The following is a 22,481-nucleotide window of genomic DNA, read 5'->3' as shown; positions in this document are numbered from 1 at the left end:
CCAAACTGTTTTGATTACTATGGCTTTGTAGTAGAGTTTGAAATTTGGTATTGATATTCCTCCAGCACTGATTTTTCTGCTAAAGATTGTTTTTGCTATTTGGGGTCTTTTATTGTTCCTTACGAATGTTTGGATTGCTTCTTCTATTTCACTGAAGAATGAGGTTGGGGTATTGATGGGTACTGCATTGAATTTGTAGACTTTGGCAGTATTGCCATTTTCACGATGTTAATCCTCCCAATCCTGGAGCATGGCAGGTTTTTCTACTTCCTTAGTTCTGCTTTAATTTTTCATCATAGAGGTCTTTCACTTCTGTAGTTAACTCCTAGGAATGTGTGTGTGTGTGTGTGTGTGTGTGTGTGTGTGTGTGTGTGTGTGTGTGGCTATTACAGAAGAAGTTGCTTTCCTGATTTCAGCCACACTCTTCTCCTTATTGGCATACAGAAAAGCCATTGATATTTGAGGGTCAATTTTATGCCCCGTTACTTTGCCAAAGTTTTGAATCAGCTCAAGTAACTTGGGAGTGGAGTCTATGGAGTTCTTTAAATACAAGATCATGTCATCTGCAAAGAGGGAGCGTTTTACTTCACCTCTCCCTGTTTGGGTCCCCCTTATGTTTGCATCTTGTCTTACTGCTCTAGCTAGGCATTCTAATACATTGAAATAATAATAAATTGAAGAGGAGTGGAGAGAGAGGACATCCTTTGCTCATTCCTGAATTTAGGGGAAATTGGCTTTAGGTTTTCACCATTAAGTATAATGTTGGCTGTAGGTTTGTCAAACACAGCCTTTATTATAGTGAGGAATGTTCCATGCATTCCTAGTTTCTCCAGGGCTTTCATCATAAAGGGGTGTTGGATCTTGTCAAACGCTTTTTCTGCATCTATTGAGATAATTATGTGGTTCTTATCCTTGCTTTTGTTGATGTGATGAATTTTATTAATTGATTTGCATATATTGGACTAGCTTTGCATCTCTGGAATGAATCCTGTTTGTTCATGGTGTATGATTTTTTTTGATGACTTGTTGAAGTCGATTGGCTAGAATTTTGTTGAGAAGTTTTGCATTGATGTTCATGAAAGAAATGAGTCTATAGTTCTCTTTCTTTGATGAGTCCCTGTCTGGTTTAGGGATGAGGGTTATGATGGCTTCATAGAAGGACTTTGGTAGTGAACTTTCCATTTCAATTTCATTGAAGGTTTGAGATGTAACCCCCATTAAAGGTTCTGAATCTTGGTTTTATTCTGTGGTGATGTTTCTATTCTCATCTCTAAGTTTGTTTATTTGGGTGTGTTCTCTTCTTTTTCTGGTAAGATTTGCTAAGGGTCTGTCAACTTTGGTATTTTTTTTCCCCAAAGAACCAGCTCTGTTTTGTTGATTCTTTCTATGGTTATTGGGACTCTAATTCATTTAATTCTGGTTTAATTTTAATTGTTTGTTTGCATCTACTGGATTGGGGTTTGGCTTGTCAGTCTTTTTCAAAGAGCTTCAAGTGCCTCATTCAATTGTTGGTGTCAGAGCTCTCCAATTTGCTGATGTAGGAACTCAGAGCTACAAACTTGCCTCTGAGTACTGCCTTGGCTTTGTCCCAGGGGAGCTGGTAATTTGTGTGTTCATTTTTGTTATATATCATGAACATTTGAATTTCCTTTGTAGTCTCTTCCATGGCCCACTGGTGATTCAACAGTGTGTTGTTCAGCCTCCATTTGTTAAGGATTTTCTTTGGTGGAATTTGGTGTTGAATTCTAACTTTATTCCCTAGTGGTCTGAGAGAATGCAGGACATAATTTCAATGTTTCTTAATTTTGACACATTTTTTTTTTGTGACCTACAATGTGGTCTATTTTAGAGAGTGTTCTGTGTACTGCCGAGAAGAACGTGTATTCTGATGCTGCTGGGTGAAACATTCTCTTATTTGTCTGTTAAGTCTAGCTTGTCTATGCAGTTGTTTAGATCCACTGTTTCTCTTTTGAGCTTTTGCCAAGTTGATCAATCCAGCAAGGAAAGTGGTATGTTAAATTCCCCAACAATTAATGTTTTGGGAAAGTACTATTTCTTGGATAAATTTGGGTGCTTTGGTATCTGATGAATATATATTTAGAATTGTTATATCCTGCTGAAGGCGAGATCCTTTTATTATATTTTATTTTATTTTTTGTCATGGGGCTTGAACTCTGGGCTCGGATGCTGTCCTTGTGCTCTTCAGCTCACGGGGAGCGCTCTAGCACTTGAACCACAGCACCACTTCCGGTTTTCTAGCGGTTTATTGGAGATAAGAGTCTCACGAACTTTCCTGCCCGAGCTGGCTTTGAACCCGGATCCTCTGATCTCAGCCTCCTGAGTAGCTAAGATTACAGGGGTGAGGCACTGGCACCTGGCTAGATCCTTTTATTTTTATTTTTTGATTTGTTTTTATTTATTTATTTATTTTTTGGTCCAGTCGTGGGGCTTGAACTCTGGGCCTGGGCGCTGTCCCTCAGCTCTTCAGCTCAAGGCTTGCGCTCTACCACTTGAGCCACAGCACTACTTCTGGCTTTTTTGTTTTTGCTTATGTGGTGCTGAGGAATCGAACCCAGGGCATCATGCACACAAGACAAGCGTTCTACCACTCAGCCACCCTCCCAGCCCCATAGATCCTTTTATTTTTATGTAATGTCCGTTATCTCTTCTTGCTAATTTTAATTTGAAATCTATTTTATCTGATATTAGGATTGCTACTCCAGCCTGTTTATGGGGGCTATTTGCTTGGTAGATTTTATTCCAGCCTTTCACTTACAGAATGTTTGTTTGTGTGGGCAAGGTGTGTTACTCTTGATGCAGCAGGTAGAAAGATCTTGCTTTTTGATTCAACTAGACTGTCTATGTTGCTTAATTCGAGTGTTAAGTCCATTAATATTGAGAGTTATGACAGTTGTTTGGTAGTTCCTGCCATGTTATCCGCCATCTTGGACGCTGTGCCAATTGGGTTCTTCCTATGATTCTTGGATTCTCTGTTTGGGGGCTGTTTCTTGTCCTTTATTGTGCTCTTGTTGGTTTTCTATGTATAAGACGTATTTAAGTATCTTTTGTAGGGTTGGTCTGGTGGAGATCTATTGTTTCAGTTTTTCTTTGCTGTGGAAGGCTTTCATTTGTCCCTTTGTTATGAAGGAGGGTTTTGCTGGGTACAGTATTCTTGGTTGATATTTTTTGTCTTTAGGGCATGGGCTACATCATTCCCGGCTCTTCTTGCTTTCATGGTCTCTGCTGAGAAATCTGAAGTTATTCTGATTGGTCTCCCTTTATAGGTGATTGATCTTTTCTTCCTGACAGCTTTAAGGATCCTTTCCTTAATCTCTATTGATCCTGTGTGGATTACAATGTGCTGTTGGGATGTCCGGTTCTGTTCTGGTCTATTTGCAGTCCTAAAGGATTCTTGTATCTGAATGGGCATATATTCTTTCATGTTTGGGACGTTTTCTGCTTGGATCCTGTTAAATAAATGTCCTATATCTTTCACTTCAGTTTCTAGGCCCTCCTCTACACCCATTTGCCTTAAATTAGGCCTTCTGATGTTGTCTTCTAAATGTTGAATAGATCTATCATATTTCTTGGATTTGTCTTGAATACTTGTCTGTTTTTTCTCTATAATGATTGGGCTGTCTTCAATCCAAGAGATTTGATCTTGTACATGGTCTAACCTACTGTCAAGATTTTACTTTGTTTTTTATTTCCTTTACTTCTAATTGGTCAGATTTGATGGCTTCAAATACTTTGTTGGAGCTTTGTGTTAGATCTTGTTTGGACTTCTTTACCTCCTTAATTTGTTTTGCAGTGTTTATTCTCAAATCCCATAGGTGATTGGTTCTAGTTTCATTGGACTCCCTTTCCTTCTGTTGTGCTTCATTGAGCATTCCCTTTTTGGCTTTCATGGATTTCTCCAGCTTTATATTTGTGGATTCCGTGAATCCCTCTGTTAATCTTTGGTTATTCTCACCTTCCTCATGCAATTCCTCAATTAACCTTTTATTAGCCTCCTCACACTTGTGAAATTCTTGTATTAATCTTTGGTTAATCTCATCATGCTCATGCATTTCACTATCATGCTCACAGAGTACTTTGCAGGCTTTCAGTCTTTTCATTTCTCATCTTTACCAGTAGTGCTTGTAGAGCATTTTGGGAACTCTCTTCTGGATTATTCTTTAACTGTTATATTGCCTGAGTATCATGAGCCAGATTTGAGATACCTGGATTTGCCAGTTTTCTTGTGTTACTTTGGCTTGTTCTGCCCATTTGGGTATAAAAGCTAAACCAATGCCATGCTAGAACACTATTTTAAGGCAAACATCAACCAGTGCCCTATAGTTGCACAGGTTGTTTGACACAGTCAAAATGAGTATAGATACAATCTAGTTCAACAACAAACAACTAGGGATAAATGGACTAAGAAACTCAAAGGAGTTAGGGGATCAGAAATCAATAGGTCTAGGGAGAATTGTGAGGAGAAAATAAAATTAGAGGAATGTGGGGAGCAAAAGGGTGAATGGGAATATAATCAAGACCTAAATGAACAGAAAAGAAAAGGGTAGAAGGAAAGGAAAAGAGAGATACAGAGAAAGGAAAAATGAAAAAAATTTTTTTAAATGAAACTCTTAAATTATATAAATATAAAAAATAATACTACAATCTTTTCTAGCTCTTTTCTCTCTCTTTCCCAGCTCTCTCTCTTTCCCAGCCACGTGGAGGGCCAACATGGCCTGGTGCCAGCCAGAACGATGAATAAACCTACCCCTTACCTGAATACCACGTGCGCGGTGCTGTTCTTACTCGGCTACCTCTTTTTATAAAACCTAACATAAATGGTGCCGTGACTCGGATAAAAGGCTTTTAAAGTCAGGATAGGTGGGATTCCTGTCTGGTATTTTTCCTCTTTTTTTCTTTTTTTTGTTTGTTCTTCCCTTTTTGCTCTGAGGAATACTCACAGTTCTGATGGCCTTTTGTGAACCCGTCTGTCTGCTGCGGACACAGCACATCGATACCATAGCTGGCCTTCACATCCACGTCCACACCACTTCTCTACTCTGGTGAGTGAAACTACTCTCTACAGCTCTCTGTTGCTCAGTCTCTGTCCAGATGTGGTGCCACGCCAGAGGGCTCCTACAGCCTTTAGCTGAAAGGCCGGTCACCTCTGAAGCCAAGGACGCTTGGTTTTGGGGGCTTGGCCATTTCTCTCTAGAGGGCTCTGGGGGAAGTCGGGACACCACTTCTGCCTGGTCAGCTCTCCTTCACTCACCAGACTGACTCTCCTACTCATTTAATGGGGTGCTGCGAGTCACATCTGTGCGGTGAAACCCCTTTGAAATGCTTCCTGCACTCCCTGAAAAGCCAGAGAGCCTAATTTTTATGCCATTCTCAGCTGTAGACAGTTTTTGCCACTGCAATGGTAAATGGTCAGAAGTCTGTTTACTTTCAAGTTCTCTTTGCTCTCTCTCTGCCAGTCATGTCCAACTTTCCCTATCTCTCCTTTCTCTTCTACAGCGTTTTGGCTTGTGCCCTGAAGAGTGCGATGCAGGCTGGGTCTCAGGGACCCCCCCTCTAGGTTTCCTCTCAAAGGCTAGCCAATGTAGGCTTGATCTATTTGTTCATTGTTTCTTTGCATTTTTTCAGAAATTTGCCATCCTGAATTCGCCATCTTGGCCAAGTGGTGGGTTAAGGGTTTGGCCCCATCTGACCCTTAACCTTCCACTAAGTTTACTACTCCATCCATCTATTCTAAGGTGCCTTGTAACAAGTTGCTCTTTTCACAGGCCCTGGTAAGTGAGGCCCAATCATCTGATGTGCTTTGTTAGCAAGGATGTCTAAACATTGTTGTCAAAATTTTAGGTTTTGAGTTTTGCCTTTTTTGTTTTGTGTTGTGTATTCTACTACTGACTATGTAGTTCTAAAATACTGGACATATCTGTGCCAAAATTCTCATCACATCTAATGAGTTTTGTCATTGCAGAATATTTGTTGGTCAATTCTTGATAAGAACCAGGTAAACTCTACTTATTCTACTTGATCTCCTTGTTGCTTTAATTGGAAATAATAAAGGGCTTTTGTGGCAAAGATTGCAGTTCAAAGCCAGCCCTGGCTGAAAAATCCTGAAGACTCCATCTCCCAACTAACCTGCAAAGAGCCAGGTTGGAAGCATGGCTCAAGACTCTCATCTCTAACCAGCCAAACACTGGAAGTGGTACTGTAACTCAATGTGGTAGAGCACTAGCCTTGAGCAGAAGTGCTCAGGGACAGTGCCCAGGCCTTGAGTTCAAACCTCCTTGACTACCAACTGGGACAAGCCATCCCAGCAATGAGCACCTAGACTCAGCCAGTCTGGGGAACAAGGGAACATGGAGAGGAGTAATAGGAGATGATGTCACATCAGCAACTTTGTGCCTGCCCTTTCAAAATTAACCAGAGCCGGAAGGTCAATAGAAGTAAGAAGCCTGCCCATCTAGTGTCCGTACCTGTCTACCTATTAATTGGACAGGAATTTATATTCTTGCCTTTCTTACCTGACTTCTCCTCTACCTAGTCGCCAGATGCCAGAAGTAGCTAGGGACATTTCTACCAACATTTTCAGCCCCAAGTTCTTCCTCTTGCCGTTTATTTGTTCTCTAGTATTTTTTTCCAGCTCCTCAATGCCTCATGAGACTTCTCCAGACTTCATCTAAGGACTCATGCCACCAAGGGACAGCTGCTGCTCACTGCCTTCTCTGGGAGGGGACCAAATTCCAATCTTTTACCCCTATTGCTGACACCTCTTGTCAGCAGGAAGTAGCCAGAGAGAATCTGTGCCCTATTTCATGGTTATTAAAAGGCTGGAATGTAAGGTCTGCTCCTGGATGACAAGCAGACTCCACCCTCCTTGCAGCAGAGTCTCTGCCCAGTACCTGCATTACCTAGGCAACTGGCACACCTGGAAGAGGTCACATCTGTGTCTGCTGAGGTCACATCTGAATTTGATGTGGCCACACCTTTCTCCACCCATACCCTAGATAAGGCCTAGCCAGGCCCAGATGCCCTCTTTTCTAGCTCTTTTCTCTCTTTCCCAGGTCTCTCTCTTTCCCAGGCCTTTCCCAGCCATGTGGAGGGCCAACATGGCCTGGTGCCAGCCAGAACGATGAATAAACCTACCCCTTACCTGAAAAAAAAATAATACTACAATTAAAGGAGTTAGGACTGAGAGTTTGTGGATTGAGTAATCAATATCTGAATAAAGTATGCACATAATGAATTATAAGGTCTAATAATCGAAGGCATCTATGTGTCTGGGGATGAACAGAAAGCAATTAAGCACAGCAAAAATAGAAACAGACCAAAGGAGAAAAGAGTAAAATGAGAAATTTAAAAAACCTAAAATAAAAATGATGAAAGAAAAGAAAACAACGGTTTAAAATATTTTTTAAAAAATTAGGTAGAAAAAAGGATTCTTTGATTTTTTTAGGGGGGGGCAGGGAATCGTGTGTCTCCTCTGTGTCTGTAACCAGTCTCTTGGTGGTGGAGTCTCTGGATTGCTTGTGGTGTTTCATTTTCCTGTGGCTTGACTGGTTTCTTAAGTCAGTTTGTTTGAGCAAGCAGAATGAAGCTCTGCCTTACCAGGGACTTTATTTATTTATTTTATAGTAATCAACAGGTTTTATTTACCTAGAACTGAAATCATCTACTGGTTTTCAGAGCTAAACTTCCAAAGCTACAGTCAGCAATTTTTCATCAGAGCCCAAGAGAGAGGCAGGGGTGAGAGATGAGAGATGAAAGAGACATAGAAAAACCACTAAGAAGAGACTGGGAAAGGGCACTTCCCTGTCCTCTCAGTAGGTTACAAATGAGATCTGGTGACAACACTGAGGGAACCAAGTCGGGCTATGTGGATGGGAAATGACACTGGAAAGAACACCAAAGCCTGAGCAACAAAAAGGAAGTCATCAAGCCCCAAACAGAAGGGAAGCCTCCCAGTGCACCTCAGAAATGGGGGCAACTATGGGAAGAAATGAGCTGAATGGGAGCACACAAAGGGTTTGGGGAAAGTTAATTTTTTTTGTAATTTTCTTTTATTAAAAACATTTCCTAAAAAATTTGTCTTTTTCTGTCTGGGTGATACATATATATATATATATATATATATATATATATATATATATATATGTGTGTGTGTATATATATATATATATATATATATATATATATATATATATATGTATATATGACTTTTAGGCTTTACCAGGGACTTTATGACCCTCCTCCCAGGCTAGTTCACTGGGAGGGAGATCTGCTTTGAGTATTATAAAAGAGGGAGTTGGATGTTTCCTCTAGCTTGGAGTTGCTGTGATAGGGCTAGGTTGTGGGTAGGGTTGAGGCCTGTCAGCAATCAGTAGCTTTTCCCTGAGGGGCTAGATCCTGAGACACTCACACAGCCCTGCCTGGAGCCAGTCTCAGGATTTATGTGTGTTGAGTTTCCAATTGTTTTTTTTTCTCTCCTATATCTAGGTCTGTTGTCTGTGCTGCAGTGGGGTGGGGAAGGCTCTGGCTCTGTTTACCCGGTGAAGAAAGTCACTCCTCCATGGACAGAGCTCTCTGCCTGGGAAGGGCAACTTTCCCCTGGGTGGAGCTGAGCCACACAGGTCAAGTTCCTTTGACCAATTGAATGGCTCCCTTTGTCTTCTTCCAAGGCCTGAGTTAAGTGTTAGCTGCTCTGACCTGGTCTTTGTCAGTATCAAAGATGGAGTTCTTCTCCAGTGGTTGGGGAGGGGCTACCTTCCCATTGTTGCTCCATGAGAAGGAGTGAGGATGTCTTGTAGGGTACTCATGCCTTTTCCTTGGTTTCTGGGCCATCCAAGATCTGCGACTGTTTGTGGTCAGCAGGTCGAAGATTTCCACCCTTGTCAGTTCTTGCTGGCAGTGAGTAGAATCTGCTTACACACTGCCTCTGGCACCTTTGTCCCCGGCTCTCTCTGTTGATATGCTACAGCAGCCCCTTCTGCTGCCACCACAGACACCAATAAGGGCGTGAATCTGGCTCCTTAACCAAGCTGCTTGAACTTTTCCTCTCTGGCCAAACTCTCTGTACTATGATGACACACTTGGTGTGACTCTATAGCCTTGGACTTTTCACTGGAACAGTAAAACTGGTTTCTATGCAAGAGCTTATTTAGCCCCCAGCTTCTCCTCCACCATCTTCCTCCAGACCAGCATTTGGGTTTTTTAAACTTATTTTTCAGTTTATAGACTCAGCTAGATTATTTTAGTGAAATCTGTTGCCACTGAATGTGAGGTATGTGATGTCAACTCTTCAGAAGATAGAGTCTGGAACATGTGCATAGTGTCCATGGGATAACACAGTTTTAGCAAGACTCTTTTTGGCTGCTTCTTTCCCTAGTCTCTCCGTTAAGCTGTCTGGCGCTGTAAGTGTAATACCTACCAATTAGCCTCTACTGAATGCTGGCTGATTGCTCTATTTAAAATTCTGTAACCTTGGTCAGAAATTGTTGTATAGTTGAACCTATAAAATTTCGGAATTTTTATAGCAGCACTCTTTAGCACATTTGGGCAGTAGGGCAGGGATGGAATGCAAGGGGTCATGAACATGATGGGAGTAACTTTTGAAGCAGACTTTGCATTTTGTTTATACCACAGGAAGGCTTTGCTTCACTGTCTTTGTTCCTGATTAGCTCTGTTAAACATCTTGCTGGTCTATGGGGTTTGTTGTTGCTGTAATAGAACTATAACCTCTTCTTAATTACCACCAAAATCTCCATTGCTCTGGTGTGTGTGTGTGTGTGTGTGTGTGTGTGTGTGTGTGTGTATGTGTGCTCTTAAGGATCGAAACCAGGGTCTCCACACTTGCTTAACAAGTGGTTTACCACTAAGTCCGGAGGCTCCTGTCTCATTCTTTTTGTTAAATTGTCACTTTAAGAAATTGTACAATGAGATTATGATTTTATAACCTCTGTTACATTTTTCCCTGTTATGGGGCTTGAAATCAGGGCCTAGTGCTGTCCCTGAGCAATTTTGGTCAATGCTAGAGCTCTACCATTTTGAGCCAAAACACCACTTCTAGTTCTCTGGTGATTAGTTGGAGATGTATCTCATGGATTTTCCTGTCTGGGCTGGCTTCAAACCGTGATCCTCAGATCTCAGTTTCCCAAATAGCTAGGATTATAGGCATGAGTCTCCAGTGCCCAGCTACTTCTGTTCTTTTAAACAAGGGCAAGGTGAGTGACTCATCCCTGTAATCCCAGCTACTTAAAAGTGGAAAGAGGTGGATCCTTGATCAGCCCAGGCAAAAGGTCAGAAAAACTTTATCTCAAAGAACAAATTAGTTGTGGTGTCTCACACTTGTTATCCCAGTTATGTGGTAGACACAAATAGGAGGATTTTAGCCCATGGCTGACCCCAGGCAAAAGAGAGGCCCTATCTGAAAGATAACTAGACCAAAATGACAAAGAACATACCTCAAATGAGAAAGTACGTTCCTAGCAAGGATGAGTACCTGAGTTAAAACTCAGAGAGAGAGGGGGGAGTAGGAAGGGATGAAGGGGGGAGAGGGAGAAGAGAAAGGGAGTAAGGGAAGATAAGGGGAGAGAGGAGAGGAAGAGAGGCAAGGGGAGGAGAGGGGAGGAGAAGGGAAAGATGAGAAAATAGAAAAGAAACAGGGGAGAAGAGAAGAGGAAAGAGAAAAGTAAAGAAGGAGCTAGGAGAAGAGAAGAGAAGAAAGGAGGGGAGGGGAGGAGAGAAGAGGAGAAAAAGAGAAGTGAAGAGAAAGGAGAAAAGAGAAAGAGAAAAAAGGGGAGGGAATGGAAGGAGAAAGGAGGAGAGGAATTTTTAGGCTTGAATTTTTCCATGCTGGTATTGCAAATGACTTCTCTTGGGAAGAGCATTGAGTACTTTGTCCTTGAGGCCAGCCTCTCCCTTGGGCAAAACATCTTCAGGACTGCTTCAGAATTGTCCTCAGGGAAAGTGAACCACTGCTCTGGAATGAAAACACAGCTTCCTGGTTGGGGAGAGTACTCTTGGATCTTCTCAACTCACCTTTCCTGCCTTGGAGCCTCTGTTGCATGGACAAACTTGTTTGTGTGGACCTGATTGGGACATTGATATTCACAGTGAGCCTGCCTAAGGTACAGCTTCTTCTCCACAGTTATGGGCTGATAGGTGAAGATTCCCCAAATATCAGATACACTCTTGTATAAGAGAGATCTTCTGTACTAGGGAACTGAAGGAATGGAGTGAGCCATGTTGGTGGCCTCCCTCTTCAGAGCAGATCCTGGAGTCTTCACTCATAACTGGAGGGAGAGGGAGCATTGTGTTCTTGGCTGCACCTGCATGGGGTAGAGCGTGCATCATGCTAAGCTGGTGCAGGTAGTACAAATGGAGAACATCGATTGTGTTCCAAATACTAGGAATACTCTTTTTTTAATGGTACAATTGGATCCATTTTCCTGAAATTATTGTTTCTTTATTTGCTCTTAGAACAATTTCCAACATAAAAAAATTTCCAATCATCAAATGGCTGTTTTAAAAATATTTTTAATGAGTACTAGTGGGAGGTGGTTGGGCTTAGAAAAGGGGAGGGTGAATGAGGATGAATTCGGTCAAAGTACATTGTTTGCATATGTGGAAATAGAACAATGAAACCTGTTGAAATTGTCTTAGGAAGGGGTAAGGAACTAAGGCAGAGTGATGGGGGGGGGTAAAACTGAATATTTGTATACATGTATGGAAATGTCACAGTGCACCATCCCCCTTGTAATTAATGTATGCTAAAACAAGAAAAAAAGCAGGCCCAAGACCACTGTCCAGCTAGAAGTCATGCTTTAGCATCTCCATCCAGAAGCCCCTACTCCTGGGCTTATTATTATTATTATTGAATAAAAAAGCATTCTCTTTTTGCCAGGAGCCAGTGGCTCACACTTGTAGTCCAAGATACTCAGGAGGCTGAGATCTGAGGATTGCAGTACAAAGCAAGCTCGGGCTGGAAAGTCCATGGGACTCTTATCTCCAATTAGCCACCGGATAATGCAAGTGGAGCTGTGTCTAAAGTGATAGAGTGTTAGGCTTGAGCACAAAAACTCAGGGACAGTACTCAGGCCTCGAGTTCAAGCCCCAGGATCGGCAATATTAAATAAATAAACCAAAGAAAAAGAATCCTTCTCCCCTGACTCTCTAAGGACTGCAGCTTTCGGAGATAATATTTCAAGCGATCGTCACTTTGCCTGGCAAGAATGAATAAAAGATCACTTCCTTTTCTCCAAAAAACAAAACCAAATAATTTTCTACAGTTCTGGGGAAGTGTCTGTGGAGCTCCTCATACCACTATTCTCGCTATTATTTCTTTTTTTTTTCTCGCTATTATTTCTTCAGTAAATTTATTTACCCTCTCCGCTGAAGAACTAGTGACAATGGAAGTAACTTGAAGATGTCACCTAGATCCCTGATTGTTATTTTTGTCTTTACTCCCTCCCTTTTTCTCTTTAAGGTTAAATGGGTTTTAAACTATTATTCATACTTGTGAATAATTTGATCCTTATACGATTTGGTTTGAAGGTTTGCTGGGCACATCCAGAGCATCCTTTAGTGTGTGCATAATTTTCCCTGGTATTAACTATGCCAGGTCCTTATGAACCCTGTAGCATATTATCATGAGTCTTTAGGCTTTTCCACTCTGGCTACGTGCAAAATGAACTGACCCTGAGACTCTTTGAGCTCCAAGATCAGTTTCCCTTTTTATTTTGGGTGGTTACTTGAGCCTCCCACTTAGAGGATCATTGCCATGTGCCACTTCCCGCTTTTTTCTTTTTGCTTATATGGTGCTGAGGAATCAAACCCAGGGCCTCATGCATGCAAAGCAAGCGCTCTACCACTGAGCCACCTTCCCAGCCCTTCATAAACCATTTTTTAAAATGTTAGGTATGCATACAAGTTCCAAGAGCCAATAAATGACAAGGGGTTATCGATATATATATATATATATATATCGATATATATATGTATATGTATATATATACGTATATATATATAGTGCCTATAATAGAAAATTCTTTTTAAAAACATTCTGACATTTAAAACCAATGTCAATGTCACTTAAAATAACACTGACATGAGCTAAGTATTCCAAGATCTGTCATCTTAAGATTCCTTTAATTTGATGAGAAACATTTGGTCCCCTGTTGTCTGAAGAGAGGACTTTATATAGCACCTGCTGTGTACATAGCCCATCTCTCTTTCCGATATCCTTAGCAACGACCATGCTGCTGCTCATCCAACTGCTCCAAAGTCTCAGGTAATGGGGTAGAGGATTACAGAAATAGCAAATTCTGAAAATATAATAAACTCAGTAATAGTGTTTGCATTAATTGATAACTTTTAGCTTAGTTTGATAATGTACTACAGGGTCACATCCAAGCTGATTTACTTGATTTCATAGTTCTATAAAGATGGCACAAAATCTAAAGCAGTTGCTCTTTTCTTTCTTTGCCTCCCTCCCTCCCTCCCTCCCTCCCTCCCTTCCTTCCTTCTCTCCTTCCTTCCTTCCTTCTGTTTTTCCTTCATGCCTGCCTGCCTTCTTGCCTTCCTTTCAGCCTTTCATCCTTCCTTCCTTCCTTTCCCCTCTCCCTCCCTCCCTTTCTTCCTTCCTTTCTTGTAGTGCTGCGGATGGAACCCAGGACATCTAATCAAGTACTTTGCCACTGAGTTTTACTCTGGGCACAAAAGTAGAAATTCACAACTAGGGTATAGGAATTTAAGAAGTGGTGCTGTGGCTCAAGTGGTAGAGTACTTGCCTTGAGCTAAGAAGAGCTCAGGAACAGCGCCCAGGCCCAGTTCAAACCCATGACCAAAACAAAACAAAACACCAAAACAGCATGAAGGTAGGAATTTATTTTACAGCCTTTTTAAACCTCCTGAACTTGTAAAATTGTGTGTGTTTACATGCACATCTGTATGGAGGGTGTTTATAGCCTTTTCCAGATTTTGAAAGGGGTACATGACCAAGCGAAGGTTTTTGGCAACACCAAATAATTTTGTCCCTCTCTCCCTCCCTCCTGTTCCCCTTTTCTTTCTTGTAATTTTTTCCTCTCAAAAACGATAATGTTTGGTAGTATTATTATGAAGAAGTAAATTTAAAGGCTACATTAGGCTGGACTAAAAAGGCTCTATATAGTAAATACATTTAAAATGGATCAACTAGGACTCTAGTGTCTGTATTCTTTTAGTATAGTCTCATATGAAAGGAAAATTCTGATGACTCTTGGCTGAACTGAGGTTATCCCAAACTCACGGGTGAATAAGCTTTGTAAAGCATTTATAATTAATGTTTAGCAAGAGGTGCTTCAGCTGGGCATGGTAGCGTATATCTGTAATCCCAGTACTTGGCAGTTTGGAGTGGAACACTTGAGCTCAAGAGTTGGAGACCAGTCTGGGCAACATAGACCTGAGATTCCATCTTAAAAACCAAAAACAAACATACTCTAAATGGTTGTGTTATAATAATCAGACAGAAACAATAGAGTGATCACAAATCTGAAATTATCTTTGGATCATTCACAACAAAATTCAAATTTTTTTAAAGCCAAGATGAGCTCTATCTGGTGATCCTCCTGCCTCAGCCTCCCATGGTGGCATGTGCCACCATGCCTGACTAAATCAATTTTCATAGTTTGACAATACTGAGCTAGAAAACAGAGGATCTTAAAAATGAGAGGAAATGATTATCAGGTGGAAAAGCGATTAAACTATTGATGTTTCCTACCTCATCTTGGCTTGTTTCCCCAGTATTTCCCCTTGATAACTTCATGTCTCAAAGAGCTCTCAACTCTCAGAACCAGGTAGACCTGGTACCTTTGTGATTTAAAAGAAACTCCTGGTTTACATTTGTATTGGGTCTCTGTACCACATTAATCTAACAATTGCTTCTAACAAGTACTTCTTGTCCAGGGTAGTTTGTATGGATGAATAACAGCATTTTTGACTGGCTGCTTACCTACATTCTTTAATGTTCAAATAGCAAAACTTTTGTTTTCCTTATGCAGCCAATTGTTTATTTCCACTAATTTATCTGCTACAGTGTGTGTGTGTGTGTGCACGCGCGCGTGTGTGAGCGTGCACGTGCTGCAGGCCAGTATTGGGACTTGAACTCAGGTCCTCATGCTCACTTAGCTTTTTTCACTCAAGGCTGGCACTCTACCACTTGAGCCACTGCTCCACTTCTGGCATTTTAGTGGGTAATTGGAGATAAAGAGTGTTACATATTTTCTTGCCCAGTCTGGCTTCAAACAATCCTCAGACCTCAGCTTCCTGAGTAGCCAGAATACAGTAAGGTTTAGAGTTTGCCAACAGTCAGGATCTGGTTCTGATACTGTGCAAATCTGTGAAATTGATTTGAGTTCTGTAATTAAGATTTATGAAGAAAATTTCTTTCAAACCTGTAAACATCTTAAGATATTTTCCTAAAAAAAGTTTGCTTCAAATGCACTTTTTTTCCCATAAAATTTCCACTTCTCTAGATTTGGTAGTCTAAACACTGAGACATGTTACTGTGTGAGAAGGAATATTTTAATATTCAAAGAGAAACTGACTAGTTTTTCAATGTCATTGCATATGGTGAGAAAATTAAATTTGAAAAGTTCTGTTGCTTATAACATGAAGAAAAATGTATGTCAATATGTTTACATGTTCCAATATAAAGCATTATATATCTTTATTTATATCTATATCTATAGTTTTTTTACATGCCCATGCTTTAAATTTACTTGGCAATCTTAACTCAAATAAGATTGGCTTTCATAAACATTTCCATTATCCTTTTAAAAAAAATCAAGAAAGCAACTAGGTATCCTTTGTTTCTAGTATGATAGGATTGTTTTTACATTTTTTGTTAAAAAATGAGAGGTATTTCTGGCTGATGCAATGGGATACATGAAAGGGATTTCCCACAGAGATACTTGAGGATTTTACCTAGCACAAAGTGACTACTTAAAAAAAGCTTATCTGGAATAAGACTTAGGGTTTGGTGTTAAGTTTGACCTAAGTAGGACCTCTCCCAAGTGATTCCAATTCTCTCTCCATTATTATTTAGTCAGTTACCACTGACAGTTTCAAACCTCACCTTTCAATACTCTGCATTTTCAATGACTTTTCCCTTCTTGGTTGGTCAGTGGGAATGGGCTTTTGTTATTCTTTCAGTCAATAACTTTTTTATTTTTATTTTTGCCAGTCATGGGGCCTGAATTCTGAGCCTGGGTGCTGTCCTTGAGCTCTTCAGCTCAAGGCTAGTGCTCTACCACTAGAGCCACAATGCCACTTCCGGCCTTTTCTGCTTATGTGGTGCTGAGGAATCGAACCTAGGACCTCATGCATGCGAGGCAAGCACTCTACCACTGAGCCACCTTCCCAGCCCTCAATAACTTTTTGTGCAAATGATTCATCTACTGACTGAAAGGAAACTTACTTGCAAGTTTCTTTAAATATTTTTCAGAAGGCAATGTATGATTTAGGATTAAGTGAGCTGCTATGTTTACCCCTCTCCTCTCTTTGTGCCAGCACTAGGGCTTGAACTAAGGGTCTTGTTCTCTCACTTGGCATTTTTGCTCAAAACTTGTGCTCAACACCTCCATGTGTTTCTTTTTGTGGGTTAATTGGAGATAAGAGTTGCAAAACCTTTTCTGCCCAGGCTAGATTTGAACCTTGATCCTTAGATTTCAGCCTTCTGAGGAACGAGGATTACAGGTGTGAGCCACCAGTGCCCACTGGGCTCCTTCTCCTCCTTTTGTCATTTGAAGTACTGGGTTTTGAACTCAGGACCTTGCACTTGCTAGGCAGGTGCTATACCATTGAGCCACACTCCCAGCCCACCTATGCCCTTTTCTCAGGACCACTGTATTCTTTTTTATTTCAGGTGCCATGCTTCTGGAGAGACTAATTCATGCAATTTTCAGTACAAGAGAAGGAAACCAGATTTCCTGTCACACATAAAACGAGTTTCTTCTTTTTCTTTTTTCTTATCACAGTAAAAGACAAAAGACATGTGCAGCCAAGCAGAAGACTGCACATTATTCATTGCTCCTAGACTGGTCTCTATCTGCAAGCCATTGCTGCTAATTTCCCAACTCACATTCTTGTAGGAACATCTGAGAGGAATCCTGCACATGTGGGTGGGAGTGTTCAGAAGATGAGATATTTCAGGGGGTACCACATACCAGTCAACATTGGAGTGAATAAACTCCACTCTACCCCATGAAATGAGATGTATAGAAACTTGCTTCAGAGTGAGCTGAAACTTTAGCCTTTATCAATGTTGTTTCACAAGATCACAACAGAACAAAGAAACCACCATTTTTATGCATATACTTTTAATAAAGGACATAGGAAGATAAAAGCTGGCCAGCATTTGTCAGTATTTCTGCAGCAAGACACAGAGTTTTAAGAATACTACAGACAATCACCTTGAGCAGATTGATGGAAAAAAGGATTTGTTGCAAATTGGCAACTTGAGCTTAACTGCTGAGGTCCCCAGTGTCTTTCTTTTTCTGGCTCTCCAACACATTTCATATATTACTAACACCCAGTCCCAGCTTTCCTGCTGCATTCCTTGCTGATTTAGCCAGCAGGGTGAAAGCAATTATTCGTTGAATGCATCTTATCTCTCTCTCTTTTTTTACTTTAACACTATTGCCTACGAAGTATCTTTTTCCTGTCTGTTTTAACTCGTTTTGTGGATGGCTGTCTACAAGGCTGCTCCAAAGAATACACATTTAATGATTTTTGAACACCGTGCAGGACACAGCCCTAGCCCTTTTGGGAAAGTAATTCACGGATTGCATGCTATTACGAGCCACCCATTCATTTTAGTATTTTATGTAACACCCACATGCAAAAGGCTGCAATATAATATGGTACCTGACAGCTAAGGCTAAAGAAAGGCAGATGGACCATACATTGTCAACCATTTCCTATTGATTGGATGGAACTCATGAATTTTCTGAGAGCATGAGACTTGTGGAAGGGTCTGACAATCTTCTTACATGGCCTCTGTCCCTCTACAGTATATATCTTTTGCATCAACTGAGTCTCTTTAGCCACTCTGACAGCAGAAATTTTAGAATGTATAAATGGAATGTTCTCTGCTTGCTGTGACTATTGAACTTTTTTTTTTCAAGAAGAGAGAGAATCATGTCTCTATATTTGGTGTGATGACTTGGCAGCCAACTTTGGAAAAAGAGAGAGAGAGAGAGAGAGTGTGTGTGTGTATGTATGTGTGTGTATGTGTGTGTGTCCTCATGTGCACTTGCACAGGTATATGTGATGAGAGGTCAAAGGGCTGGACTTGGTTATATTTCTGTGAATTAAGGCCTTATTCAATTTGAGGTGCACATTACAGCAATGCATAGTCAATATTTGTTCTTTCAGTTGTGGGACTTGAACTCCAGGCCTGAGCTCTTCAGCTCAAGGCTAGCATTCTACAACTTGAGCCACAGCGCCACTTCTGGTTTTCTGGTGGTTTATTGCAGATAAGAGTCTCACAGACTTTCCTGCCTGGGCTGGCTTTGAACCATAATACTCAGATCTCAGTCTCCTGAGTAGCTAGGATTATAGATTATATGAACCACCAGTGCCCACTAGTTAATATTCTTAAAACATACCTGCTGGGCTTGTGCTTAAACCTCCTTCCACTTCAATGTCTTTACTTTGTGCAACTTGGCATGAACACGATGAAATACATGCTTTTCATTGGTGAAAAACAGTCCCGAAATTGGGCTCTATGCATGCCATAACAAATTATAGCACTGGCTGATGCCATATAATGTGGAACATTTGTATCACCTGGGGTTAGTGAAGGGGTTAAAGAGGCACCTATTGCATTAGAAAATGAGAGTTGTATAAATTGCATACTTCAAGATTTTGGACTCAGAGGGACTTTGGAGATGTCATCCTGTCCCAATTGCTGTCAGTACTCTAAGTTATGCCATGGTAATTCTACTACTAGGAAGCCATATCACTCCACAAGTTTACTGGATGTAGCAACGGAACTACATCTCTGTGCTTTTGGAGAGCACTTCATCTCTTTTACCTTTGCCATGGGAAAAATAATCTCTGTCTTTTCCCAAGGATATTGTTGGAACAAACAGAAGAACATTTAACAAAATACTCTAGACTTGGTAAGGAAAAATAAAAAAGATCAGTAGTGAGAATATGGAAGAACGAATGGAGCATATTAGTTTGCTTAGAAATACTGCTATGGTTAAACTTTTCATTCCAGTCCTGCAATTAAAGACATATAAGAGCACTAGGAGTTACATAGCACCTTTCAGCTGTAGGATCTTAACAATAAGTATCTCTATTTTGCACTTAGGAAGAAGAGTACCAAAATTTGGGGGAATGAGATCCCACAGGGGTTGTTAGGCAAGGCTCCAGGGAAAAGGAAGCAAAGGAGCCAGGGCAGGGGGTGCCAGTCTTACTGTCTTCTTGACCCATAATCAGGTACAATAGTCAAAACTCAAATGATCAAGGGGTAAGGATATTATCAGTCTGGAAACTTGTGGGCTCAAAGTACTCATAGAGAAACAGAGTTTTTCTCCAAGCTCCCAGGTGCAAGCCTGATTTATTTGGTCATTTATAGACAGCACAAGTCTATAAGATTCTGAACAATCACCTTTGCAATACAGCTCCCCTGAGTCTCCGTTTCTAGGGGGTTCCCTGTAGTTTTCTGACACTATCATTTGTGACCTGATTTCCATCAGAGCTGAATGCTGGTGCACGGTATGCATCAGAGAAGTTCTCGATGCCTTCCTGATTGTAGCAGCTGTTCTGCCTGAATACTTGGCAGATGATGGGTGGGAAAGGGGAAGACCTGAGCCCCACTGGCTGTGGAGTAAGGAATGTACCCCCATTTAGAAGATGGTACATTTTAATAGGAATAGATGGCAAAGCTTGTCCATTATAAAACCATGTGGATGGCCAAATAAACTTTCAAGGGAAATCTAAACAAGAGACGTGTGTTAAAAGATGAATGGAAGAGGAAAATCATCTTCCCATCTGAACAAGTAAGATTTCATCATGAAATCCAATGTGCATAGTCTTCTGGACTGTTCCTCAGCTTTTGACTTTGAGAAACTGTCCCTGTCCCCTGTCCTTATTAGATTTAGGCATGTCTACTCTTTTCTTATGAGAAACATGCTGACCATAATACATTTACTTTACGTTAAATGCCTCATGTTGGTCAGAATTACCAAGGGGGCCCAAATGAAGGTTTTGCTATTGTTTTAAGTACCTGGATTGCTTACCATCTTAGTTGTACTGGAGCCCCAACACTGATTTATTTGTGGCAAGAAATTCATTTTTGCTCCAAGAGATTTTTTTGGAGAATAATTAGTAAACCTAATCATCCCTCTAGCAGCTCAATTCTTTGATATCTGTAAAATGTCTCTAACTCCCACTGATCTCTGTCAAGAGTGCCAGCAGCTGGGCGCTAGAGTCCTGGTTGAAAAATGAAAAGCATCAATACTGTTAGGTATTATTACTATAAAGAAGCAGCATTAGTGTCCATACTCATTGATTCAGGCACTAGGATTGAAAGAAAGGCTGATTATAAATAAATGGGGAAATGGATATAAACTATCTTAATGGCTGAGCTACCACTGAAGCTTAAAAAAGAACTTGCATTAATGTTCAGTTTTCACTATCTGTACATTAACCCTTGCGGGGAAAACAGAGATCATTCATTAGCTGATCCTCAGTCTAATGTCAGTTGTGAAACTTTACCCTTTTTTAACAGTATTGTAATTAAACCTGAAAATCACCTTTAAATGCCTTTACAAAAGTGATGGTCCAATAACTTAGGTTTATTACTATAAACCTTTAATCCTGAAAGTAATTTATAAAGGCAAAAATAAAGCTAGATAGTCCAGAAATAAATCATGATGAGTAAGGAGGAAATCTGGTCTAATCAGGTCTTTTCTATTAGCTATGGTGTGTTCAGGAATGTCGATGGCAGAGAACAGGGTTTACATAACTGCTGTTCACTTCTCAGTTGGAGGACTTTGATCATAGTGATTTGAATGTACTTCTCAACTTTTAGATACTTGGTACAAGGATAGTTCAAAGCTCGGCAAATATCTAAATTGCTATTTGGGAAAGCATGATTAAATAAAAGCTGCCATTTGTTTCAACCTTGATTTTCATGACATTACAGCAGAATGTTGGATAGCGATGCTGCACATATACATGCTTATGAATGCACATGCACACAAGCAGCAAATATACACTGATTCTCCTCAATACCTAATAGACCCTGCAGATATGACTAATAGTCTTTGGAGGGGAACTAAAGACACCCCCCCCCCTCCAAGGTAGTCTTCTGAGTTCCCTTTTACCTGACAGGATGAATGTAAAGACAGACATTTTACACTTAGGCTTTTCATGGATTGGTGCGGGCAAGAATGGGAAAAAAAACTAACTTGAAGTAATTAATGCCAAACTGGGGTTCATTCAGTAAATTAATTTGTAACGTCCTGAAACATCTGCACTGCAAGTATTAGATGGAATGCTTTCAAATTGTGAAGGAATCACGCCAACGTGGTGACTGATTTTGAGGATTAGAATGGTTCCCAACACTGAACTCTGAAAGCCTCATGGGAGATGGTGGGTCCTGGGAATGAAAAGAAGAAAGTCACAGGTGACGTGAACAGTTTTAACACTCACTTTACAATAATATGCAATTGTTAAAATGATGTCTATGACAATTATGGAACAGTATTGAAAATGTGCAAAGGGAAGAATGCAACCATATATACAATATGATAGTTACTTTTAGTCTCAAAGTCATATCTGGAAAAAAAGGTTGAGGAAATTCACTAACCTGTTTGGAAATGATGGACTTGGGTAATTCGTTATTCTTTCTACATTCAATGTATATTTCCTGCATTTTCTTTAATAAATATATAATTGGATAATTAAAATATTTACTTTTGAAATCTACATGGAAATAACATGAAGCTATGAGACAATGTTTCTGAATGTGAATTCTAGCTTTGATACTTGTTATCTCAATGATTCTGGGCAAATCATGTCAATATACCTTAGTTTTCTAATCTGTAAAGCAGATGAAATAAAGTCTATATAAAAGGAATAGAATAGAAAGTACTCAGGTAGCTATTATTGGCACAAACTTTCTGAAAATCAATTCAGACATATACATGGAGTCTTTAAAAAGCTCATAAATTGAGACCAGTGGCTCATGCCTGTAATCCTAGTTATTGGAAAGGCTGAGATCTGAGGATCACAGTTCAAAGCCAGCCTGGGCAGAAAAGCCCTTGAGACTCTTTTCTCCAATTAACCATTGGAAAACTGGAATTGGAGCTGTGGCTCAAGTTGTAGAGCACTAGCCTTGAGGGCAAACTCTCAAAGACAGTGGTCCAGGCTCTGAGTTCAAGCCCTAGGACCAACACACACACACACACACACACACACACACA

The 22,481-nt window shown here is 40.5% G+C and overlaps 1 protein-coding gene across 1 annotated transcript in view; it reads right to left on the bottom strand.

The window, feature by feature from the left end:
• Window positions 1-18,589: 18,589 nt before the first annotated feature.
• Zdhhc15 (zinc finger, DHHC-type containing 15) overlaps window positions 18,590-22,481 on the bottom strand; it is a 101,763-nt gene continuing 97,871 nt past the window's right edge. The window contains exon 12 of the mRNA XM_013028912.1: window positions 18,590-21,655. The gene's annotated coding sequence lies outside the window, so the exon portion shown is untranslated. The remainder of the gene's footprint in view (window positions 21,656-22,481) is intronic.

Source organism: Dipodomys ordii, unplaced genomic scaffold (assembly GCF_000151885.1).
Source record: "Dipodomys ordii isolate 6190 unplaced genomic scaffold, Dord_2.0 Scaffold116, whole genome shotgun sequence".
In the NCBI taxonomy this organism is placed as follows: domain Eukaryota; kingdom Metazoa; phylum Chordata; class Mammalia; order Rodentia; family Heteromyidae; genus Dipodomys; species Dipodomys ordii.
Note: the sequence above shows the minus strand (reverse complement) of the source record. Positions and strands in the feature narration are given on the sequence as shown.